Here is a 6,006-nt window from a genome sequence, read left to right as displayed (position 1 = left end):
GATGACTGATGAACTTAGACCTCAATCAAAAAAGCTGTCAGGGAAAGAGAGAGAGAGAGAAAAAGATGGAGAAACTGAACATATTGATTGTACCACAAAAAGCAGGGTGATGGAGAAGGCATTTAACATGTTGTGGAGTTCATCTTCCTGATGGAGTATGGAGCAGCCTCACAATAACCCCAAAAACAAGATGTTAAGCCAAAATTTTGAGAAGTGAATGATGTGACTTGGTTTTAGTTGTTTGCTAATAACTGAAAATCAAGGGGAAAATAGGATGATTGTGTAAACATCTCTCTTTGAGAGAATAAAGCTGGATTTGCATGTTTATTTATTTAAGTAAGTAAATGTTTATTACAGAAGGGTAGAGCTGTCATCCCATTAATAAAAATGTTGCCACCTTATCATGTTATAACGTGATAGTTTTATTGTAGAAACGTGAAACGTATCACGTTATAACGTCAAAGTTTCATTGTAAAAACGAATAACCACTTGAATGCAGCTAAGATGATGCAGTTTGTATTCATAGCGATTCTCATGTTGCTCAAGTTGATCAATCAGAAATTATGCCATTTCAAGAGGACCGGACTCATTCTTCCTTCTCTACAGACCCATATCATTTTAAATTACGCTTAAATTATGCATACTTATTACAATGTCACCCAAAATTTTCAAAAGCAGCAAAATTTCACCATGTCTCAACCCAAGTATGAAGTCAAACTTCATAATTTCCTTTAAATGAGCCATTTGTGATCTCCTATCCACACCCCACACACAATTTTCTCATCTAAAGTCAAAAATGCCCATATTCACGTCCTCAAACATATCACGTTATAACATGATACGTTTCATGTTATGAAACGTATCATGTTTCTTTACAATAAAAGTATCCCGTTATAACATGATAAGGCTCTACACTTCCATAGTTTATTTATATAGCACCTTTAAAAACTTAAAACAATATGAAACATTACAAAAACATAAATACAAGTAAAACTAAGTAAAAGCAAGATGAAAAAAGATGTTTTTGCTGCTTTTTAAAAGAGATCACTGACTTTGCGGATCTCAGGCTTAGAGGAAAGAAGTTCTGCTGCGAAGGCTCTGTCACCGTTAGCTTTAAGCTGTGTTTGTTGAACAACCAGCAGAGCCTGATCAGCTGATCTCAGACACCTGCTGGGAAAATATGACTGTAAAAGGTCTCTGATATATCCAGATGCGTGGTCATGTAAGGCTCTATAAGTTAAAACCAGAATTTTAAAATGCACTCTGTGATTGATGTGGAGCCAGTGCAGCTGGATAAGTGGAGTGACAGGAGGGAATTTTGATGATTTGGCTTGCAGCCTCTCAGCAGTTTTCTGGACAAACTGGAGACGGACAGAGATATTTTGCTTCAGCAGATGATGGTGGAGTTGCAGTGGTCGAGTCTAGAGGAGATGAAGGCATGAACAATCATCTCCATCTCAGATGGCAAAACGACTGAATTCATTTACAGATAGCAGTGTTGGAAATAAACAAAATGAAATAATAAAGCCAGAGAGACAAGATTTCTCATTTAAGATGTGTTTTTGACAGCATGTGAAGAACAGCCATGACCAATGGCCATGACTTTCTTTTGAAGATGGTTAAAGTGACATTTCTGTTATTCTATTGGCATCAGTGCTAACTAAACTACTTTGTACACCCTGATAGGAAAGTGTGTTTTTCTGAGTCGCATCTAATTCAAAATAAGAGAATTTCATTTAAATAAAAGATTTTTTTATACAACATAAAGTTAAAAGTGCTTCCTAATTAACTTTTATGGTGTACAAAGACTAAAAGAGAAATATAATATGTTAGATGTCAGAGAATAGATACAGATTGAGTGTCAGCAGCAAGAAAAAGTGCGAGCAAAAAACCCAAACAAGGAAGCCATATGGAGCAACAATAGAGAGACAGACACACCAACACACAAAAGTCTTCCATCTCTCTGTTACACATTCTGATAAATATTAGTCTCATCAAAGTGTCCCTTAAAAACAGACTGAAGGACTGTTTTTACATCTACAGTTAAATTTCTGATCAATAAAGTTAGAATATGACTAAATAAGCCCTCACAGCTGCACTGAAGCGTCTTTTTTTAAATCATAGACTAAAGTTCAGTTCATGGTTCCTGACACAGAGGAGTGTGTTGTATTCTATAAAAAGAGGAGTCTGTCAAAATCCTTATCCTACAAAAACTGTGAGTGCTAACAACCACATAGTAGACAATTCATTGAGCTCAGTTTAGGAAGCTCTTCTGTTACTGAGGCTCTGATACAAACTGGGACCAGCAGAGCATTAACACTGAATAATGGTTAAAAACCTCTAGTGAGAAGAAGAAGTACCAGGGGTCTATTTTTGCTGCGCTCATGTTCTGCCAGACGGTATTTCACACAGCCACACATGCAGAGATGGAGGTATGCGCCATGAAAAATGTATGTGGTTGTTAGTCTGCAGTCTGACACGGCGACGTCCTGCTGCTGCTGGTGGTTGGGATGAAGGTGGAGAGGACTGAAGGAACATTGGAAACTAACTCAGACTCTGTCTCTTTGCTTCATTTTCCACCTCTGTCAGTCCGCCACTGTCCCGCTGAGCAATTAGGATGTTAAAGAGGCAAATAATCAGATCTGTTCCAATCAGAACACATTTGTGAAACTAATTCCTACTAAAGAGTTTCTGTTGAAATTTAGCTCATCACTGATAAAAAATTCAGCCACCCAGCAGCTTTCAGCTCGGGGATCATTAAGGCTTTATGTGATCTAATCTACTACAACATACAGGGCAGCGAAGAGACTCAGAGACCACTGTTGTTTGGAGTCAACTGGGCACTATGGTGAGGGATTTTTATTAACCTGCTCCAGCAAGAACATATAAAATCAGTAATAAAGCTTCTTGATTAAAAAAAAAAAAAAAAAAGATACATTTCTGAATTATATGTTCACTTCAGAAATATTTAAGTTTCTAACACATGAAGATTCCACAAAAACAACAAACTTGACCTTAAAAAAGCAGGAAAAAAAACATACGCATTGTGTTTTATATAACAGACTTTGAAACATGAATGTTCTCCTCATGTCCTCAATCTATCTTCCTGTCACAAGATCTCAGAGTGAAGCATGTACAAGGTCAGTCAGAGCCACAGCTGGATGTCTGATAAAGTGTCCTTTTGTACTGTCTCACCTTCTGTCTGTCTGTCTGCATCTGTCTGCATCTTTATGGAGTCGTCATAGCAGTTAATAATTGAACATGAGACCAAAAAAAATGGAGAGGAGGGGAAAGAAACAGCCTTTCCAAAGTGCTTCTCCAGCTTTCATGGCCTGTGTGTGTGTTTGTGTTTGTGTGTGTGTGTGTGTGTGTGTGTGTGTGTGTGTGTGTGTGTGTGTGTGTGTGTGTGTGTGTGTGTGTGTGTGTGTGTGTGTGTGTGTTTTGGTCTGCTATGCTTGGTAAGAAAAACTTTAAAATATTTATGTTGACATTTTATATTTTGGCCATGTGAGTAATGCTGTAATCCACAGATCCTTACAAAGTGTGCAGTGGAACAAGTGCATGTCTTGGCAATGTTGCAAGAGAAACAGAGTGACATGGTCTGCAGAAAGAGAGGAAAGTAAAAGAACTGAACTAAAATATAAAGGTTTTCTGCAGAAAGAGAGGAAAGTAAAAGAACTGAACTAAAATATAAAGGTTTTCTGCAGAAAGAGAGGAAAGTAAAAGAACTGAACTAAAGTATAAAAAGCTTTGTTAGGGGGAAAAACAAGACTGCTTTTTAAAGCCCAAAAAACACTTGTGAAGGTTAAAGGTGGATCTGAGAAACAATCAGTGTGAGATTTTTTTTTTTTTTTCTCTCTTTTCGCCGGAGGTTGCTGCTTGGCTGGTACGCAGGCGATCTAACGCAACAGCGTCCACACTTTGCGAAATATCTCAGGAACCACACAACAAAACTTAATGGGGAAAATTGCTATCACAAGCACACTCTTTGGGTGAACTATATATATATATATATATATATATATATATATATATATATATTTTTTTTTTTTTTTTTTTTTTTTTTTTTTTTTTTTTTCTCTTTTGTGAGAGTGTGAGATTTGTTAACAAAATGGTTTAATACATGAAAGATTTATTTTAAATAAGGATTCAGGATATTGTTGTTTGTCTCTGCTCAGGTATAAAAACAATTTAGAAGTGTCTACATGGAACGGATCATTGGCTAATGCCCACATGTCGACAGCGTTGTTGTGGTGGTCAATAGGAACCGTACTGATAGTGATGAATGATTAGAATTCATCATTTAGAGAAAGCTCTGTGTGTAGGGACGACCGCTTGTCTCTTTGCACGTATTCATGTTAACTCACACACACACGGCTCAGGTTTGATCCAGTCATTTTCTACAATTTAATCAAGTTTTTTTTTCTGTGTAGCTGTTGCTCTTCCTCAGTATCACCGTCTTTCACACAGTTAATTAAAAGTGCAATCAACACTTGAAATGATTTTTTAACAGGCTTGTTTTTTAAACATGTTTCATATCAACTGCCCCCAAAACAGCCAATCTCTCTCTTTACTCCTTTTTTAAACCTCCTTAAGCCATGAATGTTGAATATTACAGTTTTCTCAATAAAATGATTTTCTGCTTTAACTTAGTTTGTTCAAATTTTTTCCTTGTTTGACTGAAACTGATCAAATTTATTACTAAAACTTATTTACCTTTAGCGGTAACCCTTTTACACCAAAGTTTATTTAAACTTACGAAACAAATAATTATTTTCATTACTGCTTACTCTAGTTAAGGGTTGCAGGGAGCTTATTACAGCAGGCGAGAGGTGGGGAACCCTGGACCGGTCGTCCGTATGTCACAGGGCCGATAAAAATAAAATAAATACAGGAAAAAGATCCGGACAAAACAAAAACAAGCATAAAATAAAATATGATCAAATATTAAATAAATAAATAATAATAATAATAATAATAATAATACATAAAATAAATTAATTAGATTTTTTTTTTTTTTTTAAATTTAAAGCCTGGAAATGGTTTGGAGCTGGCCTGAGATGAAAACCATCCCATAATGGGGTCCGCTCAGGCCTGCAGTCAGTCATACAAATATGCCACAAAACCTATTTTTTTTATATAAAAAAGGATATTTTTGCTACAGAGCTCCGTTCTATTTTTCATAGACCAATTCCTGTTAGACCCCATGCTGTTTTTGCTCGGCCACTCACTGAAGCAAATTGTGTTGCCTGATAAGATGGAATTACTGTGCAAACTTCTTCATATGGCAAGAAGGTGCATACTACTTCAGTGGATTCAAGTACAGCCTCCATCTGTCACACAGTGGTACAGAGAGACTTTGAAAGTTTTTCCGATGGAACGTCTTAGTGCCCTTGTTAAGGGCAACTCAAACACTTTCTATAAAACATGGCAACCCTTGCTGGACTACTTGCCTCAGAACATTGCCGAGATACTTTGTACAGGAGGCTCACATTTTCTGTTTAAAGGGAATACATTGTAAAAGCTCAATGTCACATACTATTAGGACATATTGCGCTGGAAATGCATTGATTTGGACTCTGTAATAGTCTGTAGTTATTTAGACATCTGTGCTGTGCTGGATTGTCTTATGTTGTGTGTGTTTTAAAAAAAAAAAAAAAAAAAAGGATATTTTAACTCTCTACGATGACAATACAAAGACAAAACAGTTAATTATGAAAAGAAGTAAAAGAAAATAGAACAGAAAATGTGTTTCTTCTGTCAACATTTTACTTTAAGCTGAAAAAGAACCACATCATCGTTCTGCTTCACGTTTTTTCCTGACCTGTCCGTCCGTCCCACTCTGAACATCGCCACCTCTTTAACATGCTTCACATGTTTCATGGACAAACACACGCGCGTGCAGCTACAATGAAGCTGACATATAACAAGGTCCGACTGTCCCATCCCCCACCTGCGGCCCTGCCGTCACTCGTCTTGACTGACAGCTGCTGTAAGGCCTGAACT

The sequence above is a fragment of the Telmatherina bonti genome (assembly GCF_933228915.1).
Source record: "Telmatherina bonti genome assembly, chromosome: 1".
Lineage (NCBI taxonomy): Eukaryota > Metazoa > Chordata > Actinopteri > Atheriniformes > Telmatherinidae > Telmatherina > Telmatherina bonti.
The sequence above is the reverse complement of the archived record's forward strand: the minus strand, read 5'-3'. Positions refer to the sequence as shown.